Source organism: Galeopterus variegatus, unplaced genomic scaffold, assembly GCF_000696425.1.
Source record: "Galeopterus variegatus unplaced genomic scaffold, G_variegatus-3.0.2 Scaffold2838, whole genome shotgun sequence".
NCBI classification, from domain to species: Eukaryota; Metazoa; Chordata; class Mammalia; order Dermoptera; family Cynocephalidae; genus Galeopterus; species Galeopterus variegatus.
This window is the reverse complement of record NW_007728949.1, coordinates 1-20,321: the sequence shown is the minus strand read 5'-3', so window position 1 is coordinate 20,321 and position 20,321 is coordinate 1.

The window sequence follows — 20,321 nt, the reverse complement described above, 5'->3', positions numbered from 1 at the left end:
TCTGTGCATTTTTTCCCTGAAATTATTAATTTGTGTTATTAAAAATATAAACATCTTTTTTCATTTACGCAAATGGATTCAAACTATGTGTTCTGTCCCACATCTTGCCTTTTTTTAAAAAAAATTGCATTATTGAGATATTATTTGATATAAACTACCCATATTTGAAGTATACAGTGTTTTGACGTATGTATACACCTGTGAAATGATCACCACAATCAGGATAATGAACATCTATCACTCCCCAAAATATCATCTTGCCCCTTTGTAATCCCTCCCTTCTGCTTTTTTCCCTCCAAGCAACTACTGATCTGTCACTATAGATTAATTTGCATTTTTTAGAATTTTGAATAAATAGAATCATACAATGTCCCCTTTTTTGGGGGGTGGGTCTAGCTTATTCCCCTCAGCCTAATTATTTTGAGATTGACCCATTTTGTGTATCAATAGTCTATTCCTTTTTGTTATTTAGTAGTATTACACTATATGGCTATACAGCAATTTGTTTATTCATTTCAACTCTTGATGGACATTTGTTTTGTTTACAGCTTTTGATATTATAAATAAAGTTACTATGAACATTCCTGTACAAGTCTTTGTGTGAACATAGGGCTTTCTTTTCTCTTGGGGCCTGTGATTGGAATGGATGGATCATATATATGGTAGGCATGTTTAAGTTTTAAGAAACTGCAGACTATTTTTCAAAGTGGTTATACCATTTTACATTGCCATCAACAGTATGAGATTTCCAGTCCTTCCAGATCCTCTCCCATGCCTGTTGTCTGTCTGTCTTGATTGTAGACATTCTAGGGGGTATGAAGTGATATCTCTGTATGGTTTTAATTTACATTCTTCTAATATATGTGATGTTGAACATCTTTTTATGTGCTTTTTGTGAAATGTTTATTATCTTTGATAAGTCTGTTTAAATATTTTGCCCACTTTTTTTTAATTGGGTTATTTCTTTTTTATTGAGTTTTAAGAGATCTTCATTCTGGTTACAAGTACTTTATCAGATATATGGTTTGTAAGTACTTTCTGCCAGTTGTCTTTTCATTCTCTAAGCAGTGTCTTTTGAAAAGCAGTAGTTATTAATTTTCATGAACTCCAGTTTACCATTTTTTTCTTTTACGGATTGTTTTTGGTATCATTTATGTAAGCCATCTGCCTAACCACAAGTAACAAATATTTTCTCCTTTGTTTTCCTATAGAAGTTTTATATTTCGGTTTAACATTTAGCTTATGATTCATTTCGAGTAAATATTTTGAATATGGTGCAAAGTATGGGTCAAAAATGTTTGATTTTGTCTGTGGACAGCCACTTTTTTCAGCACCATTTGTTAAAAAGACTATCCTTTCTCCATTGAATTGGCTTTGTAGTTTTGTCAAAAATCAATTATTTGTGTATTTATGATTCTATTTTTGTACTCTTCTCTTTTTTTTATTGACCCATTTTTGTATATCTAGATGCCAAAAACATTCTGTCTTAATCACTGTAGCTTTATATTTGAGTCTTGAAATCAGGTATACTTGGTTCTCCAACTTTGTTCTTTTTCAAAGTTATTTTGGCTCTTCTGGGTCCTTTTCATTTTCATATGAGTCAGTTTTTACAAAAGTCCTGGAATTTTACTGGGTTTGATTTGAATTTGTAGAGCAATTTAGGGAAAACTGACATCTTAACAGTGTTGGCTCTACCTACTTATCAACACAGTTTCTCTCTCGATTCACTTAGGTCTTTAGTTTGTTTCAGCAGTGTTTTTAGTTTTTAGTGTACAGGTTTGGGGCATCTTTTGTCAGATTTATCCGTAAATATTTAATATCTTTTGATGTTATTGTAAATGATATTTTTAAAAAAGCCAATTTCCAGTTGTTTGGTGCTAGTGAGCGTATAGAAATACAAATGATATTTGCATATTGTTCTTGTATTCTGCACCCTTACTAAACTAATTTAGTGACTCTGACACCTTTTTGTAGATTGAAACAGATTTTCTACATAGACTATTCATGTCTAGTTGTCTTTAGTTTTCTTCCTTTCCTATCTGGGAGCCATTTTATTTTCTTTTTCTTGCCTATGGTGTCTGGTACAATGTTGTATAAAAGTGATGAGAGTGGGCATCTTTACCTTTTTTTCCTGATATTATTTGATTTTTCCTCATACTAGTGTGAACACTAAATTGATATTATTTCTTCCTTAACTGTTTTATACAGTTCACCAGTGAAGCCCCATGGGCCTGATGTTTGTTTTCTTTGTGAGGAGGTTTTAAACTACATACTGTCATTCTTCAGTATCTGTGTGGGATTGGTTTCAGGACCTCCTGCAGATAAAAAAATTTTCAGATGCTCAAGATCCTGATATGAAATGGCATAGTATATTCATATAGCCTGTGCACATCCTCCTGTGTCTTTTAAATCATCTCTACATTACTTATAATACCTCACACAATGTAAATGCTGTGTAAATAGTTGTTTTACTGTATTGTTTTAGGGAATAATGACAAGAAAAAAAGTCTCCATGCGTAGTCCAGTCGCAATTTTTCTTTCCTAATATTTTCAGTCTGCTGTTGGTTGAATCCATGGATGCGGGTCCCACAGATATGGAAGGCCGAATGTATTAAATTTATGTAGTAGATACAGGGCTATTCAGGTTTTTTTATTCTTGGGTGAGCTTTGATATTTTGTGACTCCCATAGAATTAGTCCATTTCTTCAGTTGCTGAGTTTATTTACATAGAGTTGTTCATGATACTACCTTTTTACACTTTTGATATCTATAGAATCTGTAGTAATATCAGTTCTTCTTATTCCTGATATTGATAATTTGTATCTTTTTGTCCTTGTACGTCTGGATAGTTTATTGATTTTATTAATTTTCTCCAAAAGATGAGCTTTTGGTTTCATTGAGTTCTCTCTGTTTTTCTGTTTTGTGTTTAATTGATTTCTGCTTTTTAAATATTTTAACTGCTTTGTGTTTAATTTGCTCTTTTTCTGCTCGGTTAACTTTGATGCTGATGTTATTGATTTGATACCTTTTCTAATACAGGGATTTAGTACTATCTATTTTCCCTCTTATGTACTAATTTCATGGCGTCCCTCAAATTTTGACATATATTTACTTTCATTTAGTTAAAAATACTTTCTAGTATTCTGTTTTTTAAAATTTCTTTGACGCATGGGATATTGGGAAGTATTTAATTTCCAAGTATTTAGAGTTTCTCTTATATCTTTCTGTTATGTATATCTGAATTTAATTCCATTCTGGTCACAGAACATATTTTGTAAGACTTGAATCTTTGTAAATATGTTGAGACTTGTTTTATGGTCAAAATATAGGATGTCTTCTTAATTATTTTAAGTACATCTGATAAAGATATATATTCTGTTGTTGGGTTGTGTGTTCTATAAATGTCAGTTAGGTCATGTTTATTGATAGTGTTGTTCAAGTGTTCTCTATCTTTACTGATGTTGTGTGTATTGTTGTTACCGACAGGCCAGGCTCGGCTTACCCTCTTGTATTAAACAAATGACCTGGAAGTCCAAAAGTTGGTGCAAGGATTGGAAAGTTTATTTAGATTACCGGTACTCAACTAAATGTCTTACCAAACAAGCAAACAAAGAGAAAAGAGGAGCAGTGGGGTCCAGTTTATCCTAGTCCCAGTAAGTGGGGCCAACCTATTCCACTCACAGTAATTGATAAAAAGCAGTTCTCCCCACTTGTTTTCAGCATAAAGAAGAAAAGTATCTACTATATTTAAATCAGAGAAAGAAAGCATAGCCAGGAGCCCTTCAGGATGCACCTATACAGAAGAGGGCTTGGAAAATCAGAAAATCGCCATAGCTGGGAGCCCTCCAGGGTGTGTATCTATATAGTAGTGGATACAATCCAACCATGCAGCAGAAGAGGGCTCAGAAAATCAGAGAAAGGTAAAGAGAATAAATCATTGCCTTGTCAGAATTTTGGCCAGGGACTCCAGGAGAGATCTACCAGCAGCAGAGACACGGCAGCTAAATAGTCCCAGTGGCCTCTTGGAGCTAGTGTCTTCTCTGGTGTCCAAAGTTTTCCAGTTTTTGCCAGTGATTAAATTAGGCTCTCGGATTCCAAAGTCATAGAAATAAACAATGTGGGCCGACCCTGTGGCGCACTCGGGGGAGTGCAGCACTGGGAGCACAGCGCAGCTCCCGCCACGGGTTCGGGTCCTATACAGGAATGGTCTGTTCGCTCGCGGTGGGGGCGACACCAAGCCAAGGGTTGCTATCCCCTTACCGGTCAGGAAAAAGACAAAAAAGAAAAAAAGAAATAAACAATGTATCCAGCAGTAAAGCCAGCAACACTTTATTAAGAGATAGACTTATGCATAAGGGTGGTAGAGACAGTAAAGCTACCCCTGAGGGGAGCTGTTCAGGGTCTTTTATAGGGAAAGGAGTTAAGGGGTATAGGCCAGCATCACTGGAGGTGGTCCATTCTGTTCTTCCTGGTTTTATCATGGGTGCATGCTCAGTAGGCAGTGGTGTTCATCATTGTCACCCCAGGAGGGTCATTGTAGCAGTCACCTTGATGCTTTGTGCACAGGTGGGAATTCCTAAAGGGATCTGAAGGTTAATCTGTAACTTTTACAATTATAGTAAATAAGCCTGGGGGGAGTGGTGGTTGCAACTCAGTAAATATCTGTTTCTTCCCTTATCTCAAAGTCTGTTTTGTCAGGGCAGCCCATGGGGTAATTATTTGCCCTGGGGGGTCTCATGACTGAGGAATGGAAAAATAACAGTGTCCTCTGAAGGGAAAGTGGAGTCAGTTTGGTTCACAGGCCTAGCCTTACTGTTTCATTGTTCTATCAGTTAGGATATTAAGAGGATATTAAGATCTTCACCTATACTAATGGATTTATCTGTTATAACTCCTTGCAGTTATATCAGTTTTTGCTTTTATGTATTTTGAAGTTTTATTATTAGTACATAAATGTTTAGGGTTACTGTGTCCTCTTGATGCATTGACCCCTTTTATTATTATGCAGTGACCACATTTATTCCTGGTGAGATTCTTTGTTTTAAAATCTACTTTTTTCTGATATTGTCATTTCAGCATTATTTTGAATAGAGTTTACATGGTATATCTTTTTTTCCATTCTTTTCCTCTTAACCTGTTTGTGTATTTAGATTTAAAGTGTGTTTCTTATAGGCAGCATAAAGTCAGGACTTGATTTTTATCTTATAACTTCTTTTGGTTGGTGAGACCAGTTACGTTTGATGTTATTACTAGTTTGTTTAGTTTTAAAACTACTACTTTGCTGGTTGTTTTCTGTTTGTCCTTTGTGTTTTTTGTTCCCTTTTTCCTCATTTTCTGCTTTTGGATTTTTTTTATTATATTTTATCTCTTGTCAGCTGATTAGCTATAACTCTAGCTATATAACTCTTGGTTATTATTGGCTGCTTTAGTATTTATAATACTCATCTGTATGTAACTTATCACAGTCTTCCCTCAAGGGGTATTAGTACCATTTCCCATAGACTGTGTTATCATAATAGTATATTTTATTTCTCCCTTCTTGGCTTTTGTGGTATTGTTGTTATACATTTTATTTCCATGTGCTGGTGTGTTACAAATTCTACACTGCATTCTTTTTGTTTGAATAGCCAGTTATTTTTTGAAAAGATGTAAATGATAAATATTTTCTACATTACTTACAATGTAGTTACCTACATGGCAGTGAATATTTGGGAGAGTCTGCAGATTTCCAGAGTTCTCTCTGTGTGCACCTCTCTTCTCTGGTACTTTGCCATGCAAACTCTAGTTGTTTTGGTCTTGCTGTATTCAGCTCCTTGATTTTAGACTCTTTTCTTTTTGCTTTGTTCAGTGAGGTTATAGGACAAGAAAGGTAATTTATGAGTTTTATTATGAAATCTGTTGCATTTCTTTAAAATGGCTTTTACATTCTTTGTAATTTGTAATTAATTTGAGGGGTTTCATTTCTATACTGTTAACTATTTTGCCAGTGTGAAATCCTTGCAAAATAATGGGCCTATTACTTGGGAAGATGGAAATGCATGAAGTGGTTGTGGAGCAATACAAGGTGGTACTCAATATGATAAAATGTTAACTTTTTAGATGCAGATTTTAAGTACAGTGGTTTTAAGTATTACAGAAGTTCTCTTTTCAGTAAGTTAACTAAATCAAGTAAATTAACTTTTTAGTAAGTTTACTAAATCAAGACATTATAACTGGACAACTAATAAAAGATGTTTGTTAAAATAAGTTAGCTTTTGGGCCGGCCCCATAGCGCACTTGGGAGGGTGCAGCGCTGGGAGCGCAGCATCGCTCCCGCCGCGGGTTCGGATCCTATATAGGAATGGCCGGTGCGCTCACTGGCTGAGCGTGGTGCGGGCAACACCACACCAAGGGTTGCGATCCCCTTACCGGTCATGGAAAAGACCAAAAAAAAAAAAAAAGTTAGCTTTTTCCAAGTTAGGTTTTGCTTGTGTTCTGAAAACACTGGTTTTAAATTGCTGAATTCACAGTTTAAATTGTAATATGGTTACTGAATTCATCATCATTGGCTTGCTTGGATAGTTGCAATTAAATAATATGCTAAACCTAACTTTTTTGTAGTAGTAGAATGTAACTAGTTTTTTAAAATATGTTATTCAAAACTTTTTGTTTGGATTTTTATATTTTTATTTTTAATTTTTTTTTAATGGTCCATAATACTTGCTGGGGTATTGTTGCTAGAATTTCAATTTATAGACATTTATGAGGGTGCTTCAGAAAGTTCATGGAAAGATAGAATTGAAAGGCAATACAAATCTTTCTATGAATTTTTTGAAGGACCCTCGTATAATGTCACTAAATGATAGCACTATGTTAGAAGTTGGTAATTCAAAAGAACTTGAGAATAAAATATGTACTTCTTGAGGTCAGGGACCTTGTTTGTTTTGTTTATTGTTCCTCCATCATTAATAGTGTGTGTTAAATAATGCATATTCAGTTATATTTAATGATTCTTGAAGTGTCACAAGCTCATAATTTTACTAGCCATCATTAGTATAAAAAGATAAATACCAATTTTAGTGCACAGTATTCCTTTTTTGTGTGTGTGTGTGTGTCCCTGGAGATCCAAAAGAGACTATGTCTTTTAGGGTATTATCTTGTTGGAGACTTAAGTATCCAAGCTTTTAAGTAAGTTCTAAGTGGCTGGAGTAGGAGAGATTCGTTTTGGTTGGTAGGATAGGGTAAGTTTCACTAACCTAGTGGGCTGTGCTATGCCTGTGGATAGTTTGAGGGGGATGGAGGAGGGAGTGGAGCACAATATACATTGAGAGAATGACATGATAGGCTGGGGAAATTCACAGCCATTGAGCAGTGAGTTGAATAATTTGGCTTTTATGGCTGAGGGTTTATAAATGGCTATGAGAGAAAAGGTAGGGTGGTAGATAGGTTATACAAGGCCTGAATTGCAGGTTATGAAATTTACACTTCATCTAGTGGGCACTATTCTATATACCTGTAAGTTTCCATACATAAAAGCAGCTCCTTATTCTGCTTTTAGAATGTGGAGACTGAGCTTTGGTATTAGATGGAGTGCTGTGAATTAGAATTAATGAATTTCTGTAATTGTTTATTATTTTAGTCTCTTACTTGGTCTGTTTGTGTTGCTAAACTTTAAGAATCTTAGTCATATTGCATTAAGGGATAAGGTGGTTACATAATATTTTTACTTTAAAAGTAATAAAATATCACAAAAAATTATCACAAGAGATATGTTTTATGAGCAACAATTCTTTTTATAACTATTGTGGTGAATTTTAGACACAATAATATCATGAACTGTTATGTATTTATCACTAAGTCCCAACAATTGTCAACACCCCATAACTAAAACTATTGATATCCATACTCTACTTTTGTCCTCCTGTTATTTTGAGACAAATACCAGATATCCATATTGTTTCATCTGTAAATGTTTCAGTATATATCTTCAAAGGATAAGGACTCTCTCTTTTAAAATATAACCACAATAATGTTAGAACACTAAAAAAAAAGTGAACAATTACTTAATATTATCAAATGTTAAATCTGTGTTAAGATTTCTAATTGTCTCATAAAAGTCATGGTATATTTATAGGATTTTTTAGTGGAGGAGGTTATCAGGATGAAATAAGACCAACACATTTGGTAGGTTGATATTGCCTCTTACATATTTTAATCTATAAGTTCTTCATCCTTTTTTTTTTTTAATTGCATTTTATTTGTGGAAGAAAACAGGCTGTTGGTTTTATAGAGTTGCTCATATTCTGCATTTACACATGTTGTGATGCTGTAATTTAATATCTTCTCCATATTTCTGGTAAGTTGGTACTTAGATCTAGAGACTTAAGGAGATTCTCTGTTTTTGGTAATACTATTTTAATAAGTGATGATGTGCTTTTATTCCCAAGAATATTTCTTATATTTTTCTTTCATTTTGTTTGTGTTAAGCATAATCTGTGCTCAGGGAATACCTGTTGATCAGTATGTTTAAAGGCTACCTACAAAGAAATGTATCTAAAAGTTACCTTAAAATTCATACAATAGAAATACAATATTAAGGTTTAATGTAAATTGGAACTATTGATGGGCAAGAATGTTTTTTGGTGAAGATTTGTTAAGAATATGTGATTTAGAATTAACATACTAGGTTTGACAACTCTGTAACACTGAACAAATTAATCTCTGAGCTGTTTTTAAATGGGCATAATCCTATCTCCAAAGATATTTTGAAGATTAGATGAGATAATATGTGAAAGACTTGGCACACTGTATGACACGTTTAAGTACTCAGATGATGGTAATGCTTGTTACTGTAGTTCTTTAATCTGTAAATCTGAATTTGAAAGGAGCACTTTAATGGAAATAAAATGTGGAAAATTAATTTCTAAGAGATCCTGGAGTACAGGTTAATAATAACTGCCAGACAGCACTAAAGAGAATTAGTGAACTAAAAAATAAAAATTACTCAGAATTTAGCACAGAGCAACAGAGATAAAAATAGCAAAGGGATTAAAAGATACAGAGGAAAGGAAGCAAAGTTCTAACGAATATCTAATTAGAGTTCCAGACAGAGAAATTAAAGATTGCAGAGAGGCAAAATTTGAAATGCTAAAGGCTGATAATTTTCCAGAATTGATGAACTGTATATGAATTCTTAGATTTAGGAGGCACAAGAAAACCTAGAAAGAGCAGAGCACCAAAGACCCAGAGATCTTTATTTCTTTATTTTATTTTTTGCTGATGTCTGGTATGGAATCTGAACTGGTGATGTTGAGTGAAAATAACTGTCTGTTATTTTATAGTCAGTTAAGTTATCACATATGGAGAACAACAAAATGAAGACTTTTCAGAAATGTACAATTCTCCCCCCAAAAAGACAATTGAGGAAATTTATCAGTGGACCCACTAAAGGAATTTCTAGAAGTACTTCAGGAAGTTCAGTGACACCAGAAAGGAGGTCTGAGGTAGAAGTAAGGCAAATTAAGAATTGGTAATCCTGTGGGTAAATCTAAGTATAAGAATGTAGTAGCAGTTAATTGCTTGATACAGGACTTAAAAAATAGAACTAAAAATATTAAATCATAACAACATGTAAGTGTATAGTAGAGTAACTGGAATTTAAAAATTCAGATGATCCTAATATTGATTAGAGCTATGTTGTCCATTACAGTAGCTACTAGTCATATGTAGTTATTGAGCACTTGGCATGTATCTAGTCTAAAATGATCTTAAATTGAAAAATACCCACAGGTTTCTAAGGCTTAGTATGAAAGAAAAGAATGCAAAATATTTCATTTTTTAAATAATGATTACATGTTGAAATGATAATACTTTGGTATTTGGGGTTAAATAAAATATTAGTATTTGTGTTATCTTTTTATTTTTACTCTTCAAAACATGGCTAATAGAAATTTATAAGATTACATATGTGTCTCACATTATATTTCTTTTGTACAGTTCCACTCTGGAGGTTGGAGATTTTAAAAGTCCAAAGTGAATTAGAGGAGTTTGCATTTTAAAATTGTAAGGGTGAATACAATAAAAACAGATATAGAGTGTGTAACTGGGGACGAGGAGTGACTGAAATTGGAGATGTGTAATCCAAAAAAAGGCAGATAAAGGAAAGGAAAGAATAGGACACAAAGTGAGTTCCTATTTTAGTGGTGTCAAAGGCTCTATGAAGGATTTCTTTGATCCTTTAATAGAATTTTTGGGTTGGGGGCAAAGAGTGGACTTGTTCTTGTTCATTTCAGGTAGAGAAAGCTACAGTAACAAAAACTGCTGAGGAAAACTGGGACAAGTTGAGGAAGTAAGTAGTTTGTCAAAATATAGGTTGAGTTAGAATAGAAGATAAAATTTAAAAAGTAGTTTGGACAGTAATGTGGAAAGAAAGCTTTGAATGCAAAGGATTTGCAATGAGGAACCTTTGAAAATTTGACCTGCTTTCTCTTAGGTATCAGTATTTATGTTTTCCTGGGGGGGGGCTCCCCCCGTATATTTGCATTTTGCATGAGAGAGAAAAGATTATAATTGCTTCTACATACATTATTGTCTTATTTAATCTTCACAACATTCATGTGAGTTAGGAATTATTATTCCCTTACTACAAATTAGGAGAGGGAGGTTCAGAGAATAAATGACTCGTCAGTAATCACGTTAAGGGCCAGCTCCGTGGCTCACTCGGGAGAGTGCGGTGCTGACAACACCAAGGCCACGGGTTCGGATCCTATATAGGGATGGCCGGTTTGCTCACTGGGTGAGCGTGGTGCTGACAACACCAAGTCAAGGGTTAAGATCCCCTTACCGGTCATCTTTAAAAAAAAAAAAAAAAAAAGTAATCACGTTAAGAAGTAAAGCAGGGGGTCAAACCCAGTGTAAACAATGCAAATATTTTTAAAAAATACTTTATAAATTCACTCAAACAAAAACCAAGCAAGAGTTTATATACCAAAATACCACTTTAAAATATCTGGACTGAAGAAGCTGGCCAGTTAGCTCAGTTGGTTAGACTGGTGGTGTAACACCAAAATCAAAAGTTCAGATCCCCATACTGGCCCCCCCCCCCCCCCAAAATCTGGATTGAAACACATAAATTATCTTAATATATAATGTCTTATAACTTAATAGCATAATAAACTTCACTTTGAATCTTTGTATAGCTTAGTAAGTTTTCATGGTTTGCAAATATTCTGGTTTATTATTAGATTTTCTTAATATGCTTATGTGTTGAAATACTCAGTTTGAGATTGTTTTTTTTATCAGTGGGCCTTGATGTGCTTTAAAAAAAAGAATGCTTTGTTTCGTAATTTTGTACGAATATTTTATATCTTATCTGATCATTTTTTCCTTACGAGTTAAGTGTACTTGTAAATAAAGATGTTGATTGCAGCATTATTTACATTAAGTAGTAGAAATAACAAATGTATGGTGATAAGAAAATGGTTAAGTTATGTTCACACAGAGAACTAATAAACATTCCAAGTGATGTTTCCTAAATGTTTTTAATATGTGTGAAAAATGGATTAAATATATACACAGTTTATATATGTCCCCAAAAGCTGGAGGACAGTATACACAAATGGATCAGTTTTCTTCAGGTTGATCAGGTTAATTTTTTAAAATTATTTTCTATATATTCTACACTTTGTAATATCTATTTTGTAATAATAAAGAAGTTATTAATATTGCTAAATTGGTTAAACATAGAACGGTTTTTTTTTAATCTTAGTATGTTATTACTTGTTATAAATCTTTTTTAATTGTGGTAAAAACATAAAGTTTTCCCTCTTAACCTTTTTTTTTTTTTTTAAATCTTTTTTAATTGTGGTAAAAACATAAAGTTTTCCCTCTTAACCTTTTTTTTTTTTTTTAAATCTTTTTTAATTGTGGTAAAAACATAAAGTTTTCCCTCTTAACCTTTTTTTTTTTTTTTAAATCTTTTTTAATTGTGGTAAAAACATAAAGTTTTCCCTCTTAACCTTTTTTTTTTTTTTTACCGGCCATCCCTATATAGGATCCGAACCCGTGGCCTTGGTGTTGTCAGCACCGCACTCTCCCGAGTGAGCCACGGGCCGGCCCCCATCTTAACCATTTTTAAGTGTACATTTCAGTTTGAAGTATATTAATACATAATAATGTAAAATTACATTGTTGTGAAACAGATCTCCAGAACTTTTCCACCTTGCAAAACTGAAACTCTATACCCATTAAAAACAACTCCCCTTTTTGCCTGGTAACCAGCATTCTGCTTCCTGTATCTATGAATTGGACTACTTTAGGTACCTCGTTTAAGTGGAATCATATAATATTTGTACTTTTGTAACTTGCTTGTTTCACTTAACATAATGTCCTCAAGCTTCATCCATGTGGTAATATGTGACAGGATTTTCTTCCTTTCTAAGGCTGCTGCATAGGATTCTATTGTGTACCAAATATAAGTACATTTCAAGTTCCTTGTTGGCTCAGGATGCCCTAACAAAATAGCATAAACTGAATGGCTTAAAAAAACAAATTTATTTTCTCATTGTTCTGGAGACTGGGAAGTCTAAGATCAAGGCTGGCAAGGTAGGTTTCATTCTGAGGCCACTACTTTTGGCTTATAGGCGGCTACCATTTTGCTTTGTGCTCACATGACCTCTTTGTGAGCATGGGTTGGGGGGACACAAGCTATCTGGTGTCTCTTCCTATAAGAGTATTAATTCTATCATGAGGGCCCCACCCTCATGACCTCACATAACCCTAATCACCTCCCAAAGGCCCCATCTCTAAATACTATCACATTGGGGGTTAGGGCTTTAATCTCTGTTTTTGGGGGGGGACATAAGCATTTATTTATTTATTTAAATTTTATTTTAAGGGACATAAGCATATAGTTCATAACACCTTGCATATACTTCACCCTCACTTCCACCCCAGGAAGCCACTATCCCGAATTTGGTGTTTAGCATTCCTGTCAGTTTCTCTTTTACTACATGTGTTTATGTGTTGTCTTAAGTAATGTAAGGTTTTATTTTGCATGTTTAAACTGTGTAGAGATGCTGTTATGCTGTGTGTATTCTGTGACTTGCTTATTGTGTTCAATGCTGTTTTTGTTTTTTTAATCCCTATGCATAGCTCTAAGTAATTTTCATTGCCATATAGTATATTATATGACTATGTCATTACCCTGTTGACAAAAACTGAGGTTTCTAATTGTTTTCCATTACAAGCTGCTGCTATAACATTCTTGCGCATATTCCAACATCTGTTAATATTAGAGTTTATTTAGAAGAGGAACTGCTGGATTATAGGGTGTGTCTATATTTTCAAATCGAATTGTAGGGTGTGTCTATTTTCAAATCAAGTGAGTAGTGGTATGTTGCTTTTCTAAGTGGTATCTTGTGGTTTCAATTTGAATTTTCTGTTGATGATTTATTAGTTGATTGGCTGTTAAAGTTTTTTCTCTGTCAAATGCCTGTTTGTCTTGTTTATGTAGTTTTCTTATTGATTCCTAGGAGTTTTTATGTATTGTGTATACTAATTGTTTTTAGTTATGTGTGCTACAGATAACTTTTTTTCTCTGTCGCTTTTTTTTTACATTGATGAACAGAAGTTGCAAATCTTAACATCACATTTATGTTTTTCTTTTAAGAATCTTTCTTTAATGCAAGGTGTTAAATATAGTCTTAAGGATTTATTTTGAAAGTTTAAAAATTCTGATTTTTCACATTTAGGGCCTCATTCTACCTGGAATTTAATGTTTTGTGTAATACGTGGTCCAGGTTAAATTAATTTTCCCACATGGATAACACATTTAATACCCTCTTAACTGAGCAGTTCACCTTTTCTCCAGGGATCTGCAGTGTCACCTCTTCAGGTTCTCATATATCCACATAACTGTTTCTGGGCTATCTGTTCTGTTTCATTATTTGTCTATTCCTGTACTAGGATCGCAGTGTCTTAATTAGTATGGCATCAGAATAAGTCTTGGAAACTTGTAGAGTGAGTTTTACAACTTTGTTCTTCAAACTTGTCTTGGCATTTTTTTTTTTTTTTACTGTGTATTTTTTAATATCAGTTGGCTAAGTTCCACGAAGACTTTTTGTGTTTTATTTATTTATGTATTTATTTTTGTCTTTTTGTCTTTTTCCGTGTCCGGCAACGGATCGCAACCCTCAGTGTTGCCCCCGTACCGGACCGGGGACCGGCAACGGGATCGCAACCCTCGGCGTTGCTCCCGCGCCTCGCTCAGCCAGTGAGCGGGAACCAGTCTGCATGTGGGATCCGAACCCTCGGGTGGGAGCGCCTCCACTTCCCAAGCGGCGCACTAGTGCAGTGCGCCACTGGGCCGGCCCTAAAATAATTTCTTAATATCATCTAATCTCCAACAATATTCAAAGTACTTTTTTCTTCTTTTATATCAGGAACCAGGGAAAGTCAGCATGTTGATTTGGTTAATGTCTCTTAAGTCTCTTTATCCCTTCCATTATGAGGAAGTGGTTCATCTGTACAATTTCTGCTTCCTGGATTTTGCTGATTATACCTTCATATTGTCATTTCGTCTATTCCTCATATTCTCTGTATTTCCTGTAAACTAGTACCTGTATGTAGTTAGATGAGGCTGATCAGATTCGTGTTTAATTTTTAGCAAGAATATTTTGTAGATGTACTGACTTTGTAATTCCTGTTGTATCCACACCAAGAGGAACAGAATGTCTGGTTATTTCTGTGATGTTAACATTTACCAGTAGGTTGAGGTGTTGTCAGCTTGGTGCATCTGTTATAGAGTGTTCCATTGTCCTTTCACCCATTAGTTTTTATTAGCTAATGATTGCATAATTTTATTGGGTATTACAAAAATGATATTCTTTTCTTGCATATATTAGTTAGAATTCTTCTATTAAGAAGAACTTTGTCCATCAGTTGTTTGGTCACACTGAAGTACCCTTTTTATTAGAGAATCAGGACAGATTTTGACTTTTTAAAAAATTTTTTGGGGCCGGCCCGGTGGCGCACTGCTATAGTGCGCTGCTTGGGAAGCGCGGTGGCGCTCCTGCCAAGGGTTCGGATCCCACATACAGACCGGTTCCCGTTCACTGGCTGAGCGAGGCGCGGGAGTGACGCCGAGGGTTGCGATCCCGTTGCCGGTCCCGGTCTGGTACGGGGGTGACACTGAGGGTTGCGATCCGTTGCCGGACACGGAAAAAGACAAAAAAAAAAAATTTTTTTTTGAAGTTGGTACCCGAGCAGCCTTCATTGTAACCAGTGTGACTTCCTTATTTGTTGTTAGTATCATTGTGAAAGCAAGGATTTTAACATTTATTTTCAGTCTGTTAGCGGTGATCATTCTTTTTAAAATGCTCTGAGTTGGTGGAAGAAAACACATCAACTGTGTGTTTCTTTTTTTTTTTTTTCAAAAAGATGACCGGTAAGGGGATCTCAACCCTTGGCTTGGTGTTGTCAGCACCACACTCAGCCAGTGAGCGAACCGGCCATCCCTATATATAGGATCCGAACCCGGGGCCTTGGTGTTATCAGCACCGCACTCTACCGAGTGAGCCACGGGCCGGCCCTCAACTGTGTGTTTCTGAGTAACAGCAACAACCATCACAGAAGACTGACTTCTGTGAACAAGTGTGTGGGTGTTTCTCTCCTCTGTCAAGCAAGCAGTTCTCCAGTGGACACCAGCTAGGCGACCTCTAGTTAAGTTCAGTTCTGACACTGTCTACCTGGACTACCTGGAGATAGTGTCACATCCCACAGGTTGGGGTTCAGCCTCCAAGACTGCCTTCCACTTCAGATGCCAGTTGCAAGTCCAGGCCGACGGCACTTCTGACCAACTAGATGTAAATCAGCATTCCCACAACCCTCTCCTTGGGTTTAATTAGTTTGCTTGTGCAGCTCACAGAACTCAGGGAAACACATGCTTATGTTTACCAGTTTGTCGTAAAGGGTATTACAAAGGATAGAGATGTAGAGATGCATGGGGTGAGGTATGGGAGAAGAGCCACAGAACTTCCATGCCCTCACCAGTTGCACCACCCTCCAGGAACCTCCACGTGTTCAGCTATCCATAAGCTCCCGGAACCCTGTGTTCTTGGGTTTTTATGGAAGGTTCATTATGTAGGCATGATTGAATGATTTGAGTGATGGACAATGTGTAGAAATATGATTGCACAAAAAGGGTATGATCTAATGCTTATAGGCTGGGTGGAGAAAATCTGCAAGGCCTGTTTGTTCCAGTTCTTTGCCTCTCTGTGCAGCATTTCTTCCTCCTGGGTATGGGGTGGGACCCCTTATGAAATGGAGGTCTTATGATCGATCTACAGCTCATAAGGTAGGTCAGAGAATTTCTTTATGACCAACTCTTAAGACAGAAAGGCAGGGGAAGGTTAGAAAAAGCAGGGAACTGTGGACAGAAACCAAAATATCCATAGCAAAATATCACAGATAGTTGAATTGTTGTCTCTTGGGCCAGTGGAAGCTCATAACACCAGCAGCTTTAATACTTGCTCAAAATATCGTTTCTTGCTTCAGACTTATAATCAGCCATTTCTTTAAAAAGTCCTGGTTTCTGTGTGTGGGAAATGGTCCTTAGAGACCACAATAATGTGGGTGCCAAAGTGCTAATTACTCTTAGGTGGTTAGTGCTTCAAGGCCCTTTAGGTGGACAGAGTTAGCAATTTTCACTGAACAGAGTTAGGAAAAAGGTAGAAATACATTATGGGCTCATTAGTTATTTCCAATTCGTATTTAAGGTTACAGTTTTTACTTTTCTGATTTTAGATTTATATACCTTGTACACTGAAAAATCTTGCTTGCTAACATTATTACAAACACTAGTATATTTAAAAGCAACATTGCTAACATTGCAATTATTCAATGTAGTTTTAAATGTCTTTGTAGTCATTTCTATCCTTAAAGTATATTCCATAAAGAGTGTTTAGTACAATTACATAATTTTTAAATTTATTGAAATAATTCTCTGTGTGGTTCTGCTACCGAGTTGATAAGTTTGTTTTATTTTGTTTTTAACTTTTAGGAACTTTTTCACTTTTAAATAAATTTTCCAAAGTCAAAACTGTAAAACAAGCTACATTCAGAGAGGTCTAGTCTTCCGCTTCTGTCTTCTCTACTTTGTTTTCTCTCTCCCCTTATACGTATCTATTTCCATTAATTTTTGATTTATTCCTCTTTTATTTGGTGTGATTAAATGAGAATTTCTTCCTACCCTCACGCCTCCACAACCTTAGATAAAAGGTAGCACATTGTATACAATGGTTTATATCTTGGCTTTTTTACTTTATAATAAATATATCCTGGAGATTACTCCATAGCTGTATATGGAAATTTTTCTCATTTCTTTCTACTGTGGCATAGTACTTTGCAGATGTTTGCTTTTTCCCCCGATCTTTTGTTATTATAAATTATAGTGAATAGTTTTGTGCATATGTAATTTCGCCAGTATAAAAAAATGCCAGTATGTCTTTACAATAAACTCCTAGAGGTAAAATCGGTGCATAAATGTGAATGTAATTTTACTACTTATTGCCAAATTCTTTTTGGTGTAGGGATTGTATTTTGCTATCACACCAGGAAAGTATGGGTGCCTGTTTGTCCGTAGCCTGCTGTAAAGAGTATATTGTCAAAAGTTTGGGGCTTTGGGCCGGCCCCATGGCGCACTTGGGGAGAGTGTGGCGCTTGGGTGCGCAGCGGCGCGCTCCCGCAGCAGGTTCGGATCCTGTATAGGGATGGCCGGTGCGCTCACTGGCTGAGCGCGGTGCGGGTGACACCAAGCCAAGGGGTTGCAATCCCCTTACCGGTCATGAAAAAGACAAAAAAAAAAGTTTGGGGTTTTGCCAGTCTGATAGGTGAGATAGTGTCTGAATTTGGTATTAATTTGTGTTTGTCTTACTGTGAGCAAGATTAAACTGATCAGTTTAAGGATAATTTCTATTGCATATACTGAGACTTATTCTTTTTTTTTTTTTCCTTTTTTTTGTCTTTCTTCGTGACCGGCAACGGATCGCAACCCTCAGTGTCGCGCCCGTACCGGGCCAGGACCGGCAACGGGATCGATTGCATATACTGAGACTTATTCTTTTTTTTTTTTTCCTTTTTTTTGTCTTTCTTCGTGACCGGCAACGGATCGCAACCCTCAGTGTCGCGCCCGTACCGGACCAGGACCGGCAACGGGATCGCAATCCTTGGTGTTGCGCCCGCACCTCGCTCAGCCAGTGAGCAGGAACCGGTCTGTATGTGGGATCCGAACCCTCAGCGGGAGTGCTGCCGCGCTCCCAAGCGGCACACTGTAGCAGTGCGCCACCGGGCCGGCCCGTGAGACTTATTCTTACCTCTTGCCTGGTTTTCTATAGAGTGACTGGTCGTTTTTCCTCCTAAGTTTTTATAAGTTTGTATTTGAGGTTTACATTCCCTTTTTGTTATCTACGAATTATTTCAAAATTTTATGTGATTAAACTAAAACAATTGAATTTTGTTTTATTTTTCTTTTCTCTGCCCTTTTCATTAAAACATCTTATTGTTTTGACCATATATTGTGGTCTGTACAAGTTCCTTATGGAATTTATTGTGATTTTCATGGACGTTTAAATAGAATGGGTAAACATTGAATTTTCTAAGTTAATATTTCAATTTTTTTTAAAGAAATATCAACAGGAGTTATCCAGGCAGAAAGTTTTTTCTTTCAATAAATTAAAATATGCAATAAATATTTTTAAAAGTCTTATTCAGTAAGTAGAAGAGATGACCACAATATTAGACAGAGTTGTTTGATTGTTCAGGTCTCATCTTGGTGACTGAAGATTGGGAAGGAAAACAGCCACATATAGGGATAGCTTTATTTGTGAGAAATGTCATGTACCATGCTACGTTCCAGTAAATATTAAAAATTACTTCAGAGTCTTTAAAAGAACATAAAATCTTTTTTGTAGGTAATAATAGTGGCTTTATATGTATGTCTTAAGTTCATTGTTATCCTCATTTTTTGTGTACATTGCTTGTGAAATAATTAGTGTGATATTAATCTACCATTTTGATTATAGTTTGATCAAACTCTTACTATTTCTACTTGATAGTGGATCCATCGTACTACGTTGTGATAAATATGAGTAATACATGTCTGATTTTACTTGAGTCTCTTATTTAAACTTCTGATTATTATTCTTTTTTACTTAGGTTTCTTATTGTCATTGTATCTCTTCTCAAGTGTAATTGTTATTATCAGTCACAGAAGTTTCCCATTTTGGGTGATAAAATGTCGGTCACCCTGCCCTTATTTATTATTTTCTCCCTAGAATCTTTTGTTATATTCATTAAGAGTTATTTGTGAGAAAATTATGAAATATAAGAAAAATGAATACCATGAATCTGCCATTCAAACAAAAACTTGAATGTTACCAATTTTCTGTATAACTATATGCTCTTTTTTAAAAATCTTCCTTCTTACTCTGCCATGGGTAGCGACTGCCATGAATTTTGTCTTATTCTTTCCTATATGGTTTTGTCATCTAAACAAAAATATATTTAGTTTTGTATTATTTTTGAGTTTTAGGAAAATGGTGTAACCGTATAATGTTTCCTGTGACTTGTGATTTAATTCAATAATGATTTTAATAATTAGCCATATGTTTGTACGTAGTATAGTACCCATTGCTGTGGAGTACTTTTCTGTGAAAATAGCCAATTTATCTATTTTCCTTGACATTTGGGTTGCTACACATTGGGTTTTTAGGGCTGGCTGCATAGTTCAGTTGGTTAGACCATGGTGTTATAACACCAAGGTCAAGGGTTTGGATCCCCCTGTAAGCCATCCTCCAAGGGAAAAAAAAAACCACACACGAAAAAACAAAAAGTTTTTGACTTTAGGAACAGTGTTGCTATGAACATGTTTGTTTCTTGGTGCATTTATGCAAGAGTTTTTGAGAGTGTATATCTAACAGTATATATTACTAGGGTGTAGAGTATGTTTAACTTTATAAGATAGTACTAAATTGTTTTCTAGTATATTGCTTCAATTTATGTTCTCACCAATAGTGCATATTTGTTAAGTAATTAACTTCTTAATTTTTGCCAGTCTGATGTGTATTGTCTTTTTTGTTTTTTCTTTGTATTTCCCTGATAAGTAAGGAGGCATTAAACCATCTTACATCTTTTTTTTTTGTTAATTTTTTATTTTGTCAATATACAATGTATATGATTATTATGGCCCATCACCGACCCTCCCTCCCTCCTCCCTCTCTCCTCCCTCTCTCCTCCCTCTCTCCTCCCTCTCTCCTCCCTCTCTCCTCCCTCTCTCCTCCCTCTCT